Source organism: Theropithecus gelada, chromosome 4 (genome assembly GCF_003255815.1).
Source record: "Theropithecus gelada isolate Dixy chromosome 4, Tgel_1.0, whole genome shotgun sequence".
NCBI classification, from domain to species: domain Eukaryota; kingdom Metazoa; phylum Chordata; class Mammalia; order Primates; family Cercopithecidae; genus Theropithecus; species Theropithecus gelada.
Window position 1 is genome coordinate 50,518,013 of NC_037671.1, and position 12,640 is coordinate 50,530,652.

A 12,640-nucleotide genomic window follows, 5' to 3' on the forward strand; every position below is an offset into this window, starting at 1 on the left:
AATGAATTTTAGCTAGTAGGTTAATTCACAATTCACTAATACAGAATCCACAAATGATGAGGATTTACTGTATCTGGAAGAATCACTGGGATGCTGAGAGATTTTCTGAATGAATCAGAGGCTCAACTATAGGAAGTACCTATATGGTGTAATCTGATGAAGTTCCCCCAAGTCCTGATGTAAAGAAAGGTGGATCTATACTAGTTGATAGCCTTATCTTTGATATTTTAGACTACTTACTACTTCCTAGTATCCAAAAGCAACCTTAAGCAGCTCTTCTGAGATCAGACTAGGTGGGGAGAAGTAGACGAGCTCATGTAGTGTATTTATCACTGAAAGAGATTGATTTTGATGGGTGATACATGGTGGAGGTGGAATGGTGGATGAGAACAAAGTTTATTCAAAAAGGACAGTTACCTAACAGCACAGTATGGATTGCCATAGGAGCAATTATGATCTATAGGCTTTTTTATCTTCTTGCCTTTCTTCCTTCCTCTTTTCCTTCCCTCTTTTCTCAGATGCTTTTTGTTTTCTGAGTATTCTTTTTGTTCACTACAAGGTGGCAATAGATATCTGTAGCAAGCTTGGATCTGTGGCATCCGAGATACTTGCTTACTGGTTGTTATTCATCTGTTCTACATAATGACACCTCCACTGCTGGACAAAAAAAAAATTCATAGTATGGTAAGTTCTGCTCTGAGATGATGCATGTGTTGCTAAAAATCACATGATGCAAACTAACACAAGAAAAGCCATAGGGCTTATGAGAAAAGGGGGCTAGTAGCTGAAAACTTTTGTTAGTGACACATTAGACAAAAAGATAAGAAACTAACTAAAGTAGAGGCACAGTTTTACACATATTAAATGGTTAAGAAATACATAAATAGTGCAATAAACGTGGCACTTTTTCTTGAAAAAAGACTGAAGTTCCCTTGTGGAAGTGGGCATCAAAAAAGTTGCAGCTTTTGAGTTACCGTGAAGTGATGGAAGGAACGTTGACTGAAATTGTGTGCAATGCTGTACCACCAGATAGGAATGAGTGCAGCTCAGAATTTAAAACACAGGCAGTGTGCTGAGGTAGCTGGTAGATGTTTGAGGTGATCGCATATTGTATATTCTGCCTAGTTCGGTTGAGTTGGGTGCAGCTTTCTGCATTCACGTGGTATTTCTCATGGATAAAGTCTGGCATAAGTGTATGAAGAATCTGGCTTGTCATCTAATTGTTTCTTAATATATCAATCACATTGGAACAACTTCAGATTTTAAATACAAGTATGATAACATAACTGACTGTTCAATGTTATTGGACTGCAGTATGATTGAATTTTGGTTTCGGATGCACTGCTAGATTTCCTTGGAAATACTCACTGGCACAAACTGTGGCAGTTTACATTTGAATCTTGTTTCAGGCCCATCTTTCTATGTCCTGAATTGATGCTTCAGAATCTTTCTGACACTAATATGTGTGTTTACTCAGTACTCTGTCTCTTCGTTTCTATTCACTGGGGCTTGTCATATTCTCAAACACAGAAGAAAGGACATATGACTTCCAGTGGGGTACAAATAAGGTGGTCCCCATAGGAATATCTGACACTGCCCTACATTTATCTAAGCAATTCACCTAACCTGTGTAATTATTAATACACTCCTCCACTGCAGAAGGATTTTTCCTAATACAGAATCAGTGGGCTGTGTGGGCCTGAATTTTGGCCCAGGCTCAGCATATTTCATCAACACCGTGATTGCCCTTGATGGATGCCAACACCACAGTATCAAAACATCAAGAAGCAGAAGCATACTTTCAGTATTACAGCAAAGTGATAAAAATTCATTCAAAGGAAGAATCCTTTTTTAGAATTAAATTTTCCCTCAAATACCTTTTCTTCCCCTTGACCTAATTTTGCCCATTCCTTGAGGCCACATTGTTTCACTTCATCCAATAATTCTTGCCCATGCTATTTCCAGCCTCACTATTTTCACATACCCCACCTTATCCAATAGGTCTAAGTTCATTGCTTCAGCCCTGTTCTGTTTATAGCCTGGTTTCATCACAGACCTACCTTCCTTTCACTGATTACAAAAGAAGGTACAGCTGGCTAGCATGGCACCCCAACCCTACTCAGCTTAGGGCTTTATTTTCAGAACCTTCCTTTCTACAGTGTCCCTTGGTTAATTATGAGTACATTTTTCTTTAGTTTTGCTGTTTTTATTTTTTTCTACTCAACTGACTTGTTAATGTCAGGAATAAAAGAGGACCTACCAAAGTTGGTTCATTTACAAGATGAACTCTCAAGTCTTATAAAGAATCTGAAAAGTAAGCCCTGCCAAATGCTTGTCATTCTTATACATAAATATATTTATGAATGGGGAACTCACTATTTGTTGACGCACCTCATTTGACATTTAGTGAACTCTTTAAGAAATTTCTTCTTAATATGGGGCTAAAAAATCTGTCAAGAGTGCTAAAAAATTGCAATCCCATCCCTGCAAGACTCCAAGAATAACACAAAATTTTATCCGCAGATGTGAAATATATTCAGAAAGTAATTTCCAGTGCTGAGTTTTTCTTTTCTCCAGGTCTATGTTCACTTCGCCAAACTGATTCTTCAAAAACACAAACATGAATTTTTTCAACTTCCATTTCCTTGAATATTGAAATTTGTCGATTTCTATTTTAGACCACAGTTCCTAGAATTGTATATGAAGTTTATTTTTTCTGTTTGATTTTGCTTGTTTTTGTTTTCACAATACTTTGCACAGTGTAAAACAACAAGTAGATGATAAATGCTGATTGCACTACATTTTCTATAAGATGGAATTTGGAATTACCTTCCTAGGAGTCTTTACTTTGTGGTAGAAATAGTTACAGATTATTTGAAAAAAATTAGACAATTTCCAGGCACTTTCTATTTCTTGAATTTTGGTAATTCTCTGTATTCTATATGCTTATAATTAACTTTCCTGGAGATTTTCTTCCCCATTTTCACTTGCCTATTAGATATCTGAACATAAATACCTATTAAATGTTAACATTGGTAAAATCATTGAGTGGTCCCCAAAGTTTTGCCATTTGACAAAATGACAAACTATGAAGATACCCCAATTGGTCTGTTATATGAAAAGAATCTAGAGATATACATACCCCTAAATATCTCTATGTAGCTCCAGCTTAGATTTCTAGAGTCCATGTGCACCTAGAATGTAACCCAGTTCAGTGACCAACCAACAAGTTCTCATCAAACCCAACTGTAATTTCTAATAATTTTTGCTGTCAGGTAATTTCCTACCCCACATTTTGTTTTTGTTCCGAAAATATGACATAAAATGGATGGTAGTTATAAAGAGGTTGAGAAACGTCCTTCAAATCCATCAATACCAGTCATGAAGTCAAATTAGTTTCTTTCACAAAATCCTGTATTTGCTTCTTACGGAGGTAATAATCACAAGACTGGAGTTTCAAATGGATATGCTAAAATTGCTTGTAGCAGATGAAAACACAGGAAGATTAAATGAGACAACATACATGACATGTTTTATAAGTGAAGTGTGTTTTATAAATAAGAGATACTAAAAGTGTACAAGAATTTAAGAATGGCCTTGCATGTCATCCATACTTCTTTTTTCATTCTACCTACCTCAGCTGCTTCAACATTTAAAAGTTCCTTATAACTTCTTTAACATAGGGCTGGGGAACAGGTAGATTTCATTACAAAAGTACCCTTTCATGAGTTCTCAAAATCTTTTTCAAAAGCTTTCATAGAGGAAATGATCAACTCTCAAAACTATTAGGTTATAATCCATTTTTCTGTTTTTATGTTGCTGGATGAAATCTGTATTCCAAACATATCGCCTAGCTTTCTGGGCAGGTAGAGATTTGATCTTTCTTCAGATGTCAAAATTGGTCGAAAAGGAGTTTATGGAGAAGACTGCAGAAAATAACTGTTTAGATGCTGTGGTTCAAGTTGAGAGAAGAAGGCTTTAACAGTTCACAAAAGAGATAGACTTGTTACAAAGAAAAGCTCTCTTTCCTGAGTACCTCCTGTCATGTGAAATCATAACATATCAAGTGTCAATCATATATTAGACAAGGATTAAAGGCACAGATGTCTTGATATTATGGGCTTTACCAATGTCCCTTATGCATTTTTGTTCTAACATAATGCCACATTATTAACCAATTAGTCTAGAATCATGTCAAGTCAGCAGAGGTACACGTTCTGTTTTATGTCAACATCCTCCCTTCAATATATGTAAAGTAAATCATTTATCCCCGATAATTAATACAACATAGAAAAAATAAAATAAAAATGGATTTTTTTCACCTCTTTCCCTACACTCAGAACTGGTGTGTGCTCCCAGTGAAAACGAGCTGAAAGTTTGCTTCTCCTAGGTTATTCTTGTCTGCATATGTTAGACCTTCTGGTTTTGGTTGCTTCAACAGCTTTTTGATGGCTTCACACATGCAATTTATGTTTTCATTTTTTTCCAGCTTTTCTGGAAATTTTGCAAGAGTTGTTTGTCTAGAAAATTCCTTTTACCTACATGTCTCATAGCTCTCAGAGCATTTTACATTTTAATTTCACTGATTACAAATTATGATGAACACATTTTCATTTGTTGACCTTAAGTTGTCATCTTTTATGAAGGATTGAAATATTTTCTCAATTTTTAAGGTTATCTTTCTTTTTTTATTGATATGTAGTTCTGTACATAGTCTACTAGTGAAACATATATTGACTACAGGAGTTGTAAATGTATTCTCCCACTCTGCCCCTTACATTTTCAATTCCTTAAGTTTGCCTTTTGAGTAAGAGCATTCTTACTTATAATGAGGTCCAATTTATCAATTTTTTTTCTATATTGTTTATGTTTTATGCTGTCTTTGAGAATTCCCTATCCTACTGATATAAAGATATTCTCCTAGGTTTAATCCTAGAAGCTTTATTGTTTTTAAGGGTGATGCTTCAATGGGGTCAATGTTCTTTTTTAAAATATAAATCTCTCTATCAATTAGCTTTCACTGCATAACAAAGCACCTCAAAACTTAAGTTTTTTATTAATGCAATTTTATTTTATTGAGTACACTGGTAGGATCTTGGCTCACTGCAATCTCTGCTTCTGAGTTCAAGCAATTCTCATGCCTCAGCCTCCCGAGTAACTAAGACTACAGGCACCTGCCACCACACCTGGCTAACCCACTATGACTCTGTGGGTTGCCAATTCACCTGGATAATCTGTAATCTGCTGGACTCAATCACACATGCTACTGTGACAGTTAATACTGAGTGTCAGGCACGCGTGGTGGCTCATGCCTGTAATCTCAGCACTTTGGGAGACCAAGGCAGGCGAATCACCTGAGGTCAGGAGTTTGAGATGAGCCTGGCCAACATGGTGAAACCCCATCTCTACTAAAAATACAAAAATTAGCTGGGCATGGTGGTGCATGCCTGTGATACTAGCTACTTGGGAGGCTGAGACAGGAGAATCACTTGAGCCAGGGAGGCATAGGTTGCAGTGAACCGAAATTGTACCATTGCACTGCAGCCTGGGTGACAGAGCAAAATTCTGTCTCAAAAAAAGAAAAAAAAGAAAAAAAAAGACATGTACTGTGTTTTTATGAAGTACTATTTTAGTTATAGGGCTTGTAAGTTTCTCTTCAAAGCTGAGTGTCAACTTGATTGTGTTGAAGGATACGAAGTACTGATCCTGGGTGTGTCTATTAGGGTGTTGCCAAAGGAGACTAACATTGGAATCAGTGAGCTGGGAAAGGCAGAACCATCCTTAATCTGGGTAGACACCATCTAATCAGCTGCCAGTGCAGCCAGGATATAAAGCAGGCAGAAAAATATGAAAAGGCTAGACTGGGTTAGCCTCCCAACCTACATCTTTCTCATGTGCTGGATGCTTCCTGCCCTCCAATGTTAGATTTCAAGTTTTTTAGCTCTGGGACTCAGACCGGCTTCCTTGCTCCTCAGCTTACAGATGGCCTATTGTTGGACCTTGTGATTGTGCAAGTTAATACTACTTAGTAACCCCATATATATATCTTATTATGTACATACAATATACATAACCCCCATATATATCCTATTATATATATATCCTATTTTTATATATATCCTTTTATATATATATCTTCATATATATATCATATATATATCTTCATATATATATCATATATATATATATGATATATATATATCTCCTATTAGTTCTGTTCCTCTAGAGAACCCTGACTAATACAGTTACTAAGGGTCAGTCCATATGTCTGTTTGTTGGCTGGCTGGGTCATTTGGCATTTGTCATTCAGGAGGATAGGTCAGGCTTATTTACATGGTGGTGGATGTGGAATTCTCAAGGTCAACAACAACAAAAAGAACAAGTCACAGTGTACCAGCACTTTTCAATCTGTGTTGATATCATCATGTTTCCCATTGTCCCTCTGACCATGTGAGGCAACATAGCCAACCCAGATTCAAAGGGCAGAGGGGAGACTTCACTTCCTGATAACAGGAAATTATTTGTAATGGTTTTTGCAATCTACAATATCCAGCTGACCTAGCACCATTTATTGAAGAGACTTTCCTTTCTCCACCATTCTTTAGTGTCACTTAATAATACAATTACTTTCTATTCCAACTTGCCTAGAGGGAGAAATTGAAGCTGAAAGATGTGTTTCAGTCCCTTAGGCAGTTTAAAGTCCTTTCTGTAGTAAGATTCTTCTCTTTGTTTGTATATTCTGAGTTACTTAGTATCCTTTCTGTAATGTAGCTGCCTGGATAACATATTCCAGCCTAAGAATGTTTGCCCTAGAGAGTAACACTAGGGCTCTCATTTGACATTGCCCTCAGCTTGACCAAACTTCAGAGAGATGAGTTAGACATACATAAAGCAAACCTTCCTATGCATATGATTATCATACTGTCTTTTTAATGTTTGGAGTTTACTGTGTTATTCCTTTTTTCATTCCATGTATTAGTTATTTCATTATCCTCTTTTAATCAGTATCACCAAAGTTTTATCAATTTGATTGATAAAACATTATCAGTCTTCTGAGAATCAGGCTTTGGCTATTTATGTATAAATCTGTAGATTTTTGTTTTTTATTACAGTATTTGCACTTCTATTTTTGCTTCCATTTCTTTGACTTTCTTCAGGTCCAATTTGGTTGTTATTTTTTCTAATATTTAAAAAATATTAATGTTTATGCCATCAGTATAGGCTATGTTATCCTAGCATAATAAACAACAATAGTTGCAAGCACTATTGTTTTAGCAACTCAGATGTCCACCATTAATCAGTTTGGGACTCTCTTCCTCAAACTTCATTATCTACATTCTGAGCCATCAGGGTACTGAAGGGCCAGTGTATCATCATTGTCCACTCTAACTTTTCCTTGAGATGTTTGAATTTTTGCTGATATCAGAGCCTCAAGTAAAATCTATCAATGCTTGATTATAGAAACTAAAACTTCAGAAAGGATTTGGGGCAAAAAGCTTATAATTTTTCTGAAGTATCCTAAAATGCTGTCTTATGATTGGGGCATACAATATACAGCATATGCAAGTTTATTTATCTTTTGAATTTAGTTTTATGGATAAATTTAGGATGGCAAGTGCCTGTTTTTTGTCTCCTATTATTTTTCTATGTCCTATACCAGAGGCCTAGCAGTAAATTTCTGCCTCCTAGAAAATGCCAGCAAATGCTCTGTGTGATTTACAAGCAGAGTATTTCAGAAATGGTAAAACACATAGACAGCATTTTTCAGAACCATAGTGTTACTCTCTAGGGCAAACATTCTTAGACTTGTGACACTGACAACTCCTCTGTGAGGGCATTCTATTTTATAGAATTTTAGGTACCACTGAAATGCCTGAAGGGGCATGGTATATATAAAATGTAATTTTAAGGCTGTAAATTAGTTTTAACAAAGCATATAAGATTGCTGAATCTAGTACTCTCTGCATATTGCAAAATTAATGCTTTGGGGCTTTCTTTTAAGCTTGGATAAAGCTGGGTAGAGATTGGGTTTTCTTCTGTGCAGGACATGATCACAACAATTACTTTCTATTCCAACTCGGCTGGAGGGAGAAATTGAAGCTGAGGGATGTGTCCCAGTCCATTAGGCAGCTTCAAGTCCTTGCTATGGCTCAGGGTTCATCTTTTAGCTTGTACTTTTTTGTTTTGTAGAGACAGGGTTGGTTAGGGTTTTCATATGAGTTACTTAGAATCTCTTTTGAGGTGAGACTCCTTAGAAAACATAGCCTAGCTTTGGTATATTAAACGCATTTGACCAAGAAGGTTTTGACATTCTCCTCAGCTTGAAAAAACTTAGACAGGATTTTCTGGGACTATAGGTGTTGACCTCCCTTTTCTTAGAGCATTTACTTTATAAAATGTTCTATTGTAAATTCTTTGTCTGTCCCTTTGAGATGTAAATTTTCTCCCGGTGCCAGTGTCTTACTAGTTTCACAACCCAGGAATATCTTTCTCAAGGACCTGGGAGCCATTCCTTTGAAATGTAAATATCAAGAGAGAGTTTCCTATTTCCCAGTTTTGGTGGGACAGTAGGAGCTTAACTTACATAAGCAAAAATTCACAAATATAGATGGCTTGATCACATGGCCAACCTCCCCCTAATGCCCATCAGTACTTTTTTGTATTGGTAGAATTGAATTCAGTCTCTCTCCCTTATTGCAATAGTCTTGAATAAAGTCTTCCTTGACTGTCAACTTTTCTACTGCAATTTTTCTTTGATGTATCCTGTTTCCATTTTGTGTAAGTGAAAGTCTTCTGAGGAGTTAAAATAAGAAAACCACCAGCTCATTTGCTGCCTGGTCACAGAGACAGCTATCAGAACAAAGGTGTGGGGTGTGTGTGTGTCTGTGTGTGTGTGTGTGTGTGTGTGTGTGTGAGTGTGTGGCAAAGTAGGTGACTCGGGGTCTGGGTGGAAAGTCTTTCATTATTTTATGAATTTCCCACATGGTCATTCTCTCTGACAGGTACCAGGTTAGATTTATTGGAGGTAGAGCCAGAGTTGGTCTTGAGTGGAGATGTTTGTTGTGCATTGCAGAATGATTCAGATAGATCATTACCAGATAATCTCACCAGTCAAGATGAAGATGGAAATGTTGGACAAAATATTTGATCCTCATATTACAGGATCAAACTCATTAACAGTTGTATACACTTTCCGATCAAACTTATCTACGTTTTCAAACTTCTTTTTTACATCCTTGAAAAAACAGGGGTGCTCTAGGCAGATAACTCTACCTGCTGATAGAATTCTTTGCTTATTTTGGCCCACGTAATTTCTAGTGGGGAGTTTGTGCTGCATTCTACTCACTTAATTTACATACCTGTGACAAAAATACTTTCAAATTAGGGTAGATTAGATGATGATTGATTAAAAGCCTCAATAGTTATTTCCAACAGAACTATTCCATGGCAGCAGAAGCTTATCTTTAAGATAGGTACCATCAATTTTCTTTTTCCCTCTATACACAAATCCCTATGAAGAGGTGGTATCTACTCCTCCTTTCCCCTTATATCTGGGCTGATATGAATGACTTATTTGGCTAATAGAATATGAGAAAGTGATATCCTGCTTCTTCTGAAGTTAGGTCATAAAAATCTCTGCAACTTACCCTGGGTATCTTGGGCTATTTGCTCCTGCAATTCTTACTCTGAGAGTAGTCAGTGCCATGTAAGAAGTGTGTCCATGATGTGAGATATTTAAGTTACATAAATAGGCCATGTTGATTGAAATGCCATGTTGTGGGTTAGGGGAAGAGAGAGAGAGAGAGAGAATGGAGGCCAAGGAGCTGAGAGAGAGAATGGAGGCCAAAGAGCAGAGATGCCAGACATGCATATGAAGAGATCACCTTCAAAGCATATCCTATAGGTTCAGTCTCTGCAGATAATGCAGTTTGGCAAGAGGTAAACTGTCTAGCTAAGTCATTCCCAAATTCATGACCTTCGAAATTGTGAGAAAGTTAAAACAGGTGTTTTAAGTCAATAAACTATGGGGATGTTTATGCAGCATTAGTTAACTGGAATAATATCCAAGTTTCAATTTTAGGTTTTAGAACAAAATATTGCTTCCACATTTCCACGTTCAAAGCGTCCTGCTCTTTTCCCCAAAATCAACTCTGCTGGAAGTTTCCAAGCAGAAAGTCAGTATCAAAAGTTTGGTGCAAGTTTTATAATAAAATAAATTCCTTTCATTTGTATCCCAGTTGTAAAGAAAATTTGCAGAGGCAAATAGAGAGCCTAAAGAGTTTTGAGGAAGTAGATCTTAGGTCTATTTCTTTATGATATTAGACAGTTACCTGTGATGAATTAGTGCAGTCTTACACCCTCGTAGAATTATATTTAGGATTGTAATTGGAAGGTTCCTAAACATTTTTTTGAGAAGAAGGGTTTTGAAGCTGGCAGACTGGCATTCAAATCTTAATCCTACCATAAACCTTGGGAAAAATACTTAAATTTTTTTGTTGTTGTTGTTGAGATGGAGTCTCGCTCTGTCACCCGGGCTGGAGTGCAGTGGCCGGATCTCAGCTCACTGCAAGCTCCGCCTCCCGGGTTCCCGCCATTCTCCTGCCTCAGCCTCCCGAGTAGCTGGGACTACAGGCGCCGGCCACCTCGCCTGGCTAATTTTTGTATTTTTTAGTAGAGACGGGGTTTCACCGTGTTAGCCAGAATGGTCTCGATCTCCTGACCTCGTGATCCGCCCGTCTCGGCCTCCCAAAGTGCTGGGATTACAGGCTTGAGCCACCGCGCCCGGCCGACTTAAATTTTTATGCACCTCAATTTCTTCACCTCTAAAATGAGAATAATAATAATAATGCTTTGCATTGTTATTTTAATTAATGATATATAAAATGATGTATCTAGCAGACGGTAGATATTCAAAAAATGCCAGTCTCTCGTTTCCATTTTCTTCTTTTGCTCAAGCAATTCATTAAGCCTCCTTCTCCGTCTCATTCCTCTTTTTTCAGTTTAAGTAATATTGTCACTATTTGTTTGTAGGTATGTTTCAGTCCTTAGTCTATAAACTCAGGGTATGTATTTATTTATCTTTGCATTTCCAAGAATAGTTCATACCCTGCCATTTAAAAGATATTTTATTTTATTTTATTTTATTTATTTATTTTTTTTTGAGGCGGAGTCTCCCTCTGTCGCCCAGGCTGGAGTGCAGTGGCCGGATCTCAGCTCACTGCAAGCTCTGCCTCCCGGGTTTACGCCATTCTCCAGCCTCAGCCTCCCGAGTAGCTGGGACTACAGGCGCCCGCCACCTCGCCTGGCTAGATTTTTGTATTTTTTAGTAGAGACGGGGTTTCACCGTGTTAGCCAGGATGGTCTTGATCTCCTGACCTTGTGATCCGCCCATCTCGGCCTCCCAAAGTGCTGGGATTACAGGCTTGAGCCACCGCGCCCGGCCTAAAAGATATTTTAAAATATGCATAGAATAGAAATATAAAGTCTCACCTCTCCTATAAAGCACCCTTTGAGCAGCCTACCTCCTACTGATTCCTATTTTCCCTAAAATTAAAAAAAAAAAAAAAAAAAAAATGAAAACACTACACCATCTGTTTCAACCTTTAGGCAATCATGAATTAGACACTCCACGTAATTTTTACTTTCATGTCAGTTTACCGCATACAATTTAAGTCTTCTCTTATAAAATCTTCAAATAGTGATCGTAAGGTCTTTCTTTGAGGTGGTCAGGTTTGTTATTTTATTGCTCCAAGCCTTACCTAACCTGTACATGTAATATATCTTCAACGGATAAAATAAGGAAGAGTCTCTGTAGGAGAAGAATGAAAGGTCAAGGAGCAAATTAAACTTTCATGGATTAAAATGATCTGGTCTTTCTCCCATCATTTGGAAACTTGGAGTCTTAATATTAGGAAGTATTAGGTATGCGTTTAGTTTAGAATGGTTAAATCTCATTTGTTGTAATTTAAAATGGGAACTTTATTGCACTGTGATTGAAACACGGCCTGAGAAGTTTAATAGAAAATCAGTTCTTGTAAAGCTAGTTGAAAAGTGATTGCTTTTTAATTGGAATTGTTTACAGTCACAGTCCATTCTTTAGAGCTGTTTCAGGATTCAAACAAATGAGAACAACTTGAAACCAAGAAACTGCATTAATCATAATAGTTAACTCACAATGCTAAATAGACAAGAAAATATTAACTTTCTGGGGGAGGTGAAGGAGTCATTTTCGTTAGTAAAATCGCAATTTAGGATTAAAGTGGGGCCTTGTAGAAGGGAAACAATGAATTTCCCAAACGCAAATGTTGATCTATTGACCAAGCAAGTTTACAGTTTAGATTCACTGACTGAAAAGCTGTTGCCCTCACAAAGCCTTCAGAAAGTCAAGTTCTTTCCATTTACCATAAAATTTGTCCAATCTGAGGTCCAATCACTTTGTGTCTAACGATTAGCCCAAACAAGCTTTTACATTTCCTAAGTAATAGTGCACTTTAGAATTTCTTCAGGGCATCACTCCATTATTTAGCCAGTAACATTGCCAGAAAACCATTAAAAAATTTTGTGGAGGTCTTCCATTTGTTAGTTTTTCACAAACCACTTTCTTTAGTTAAATAACTCTTTTTCTTCTTGAGTTTTCAAT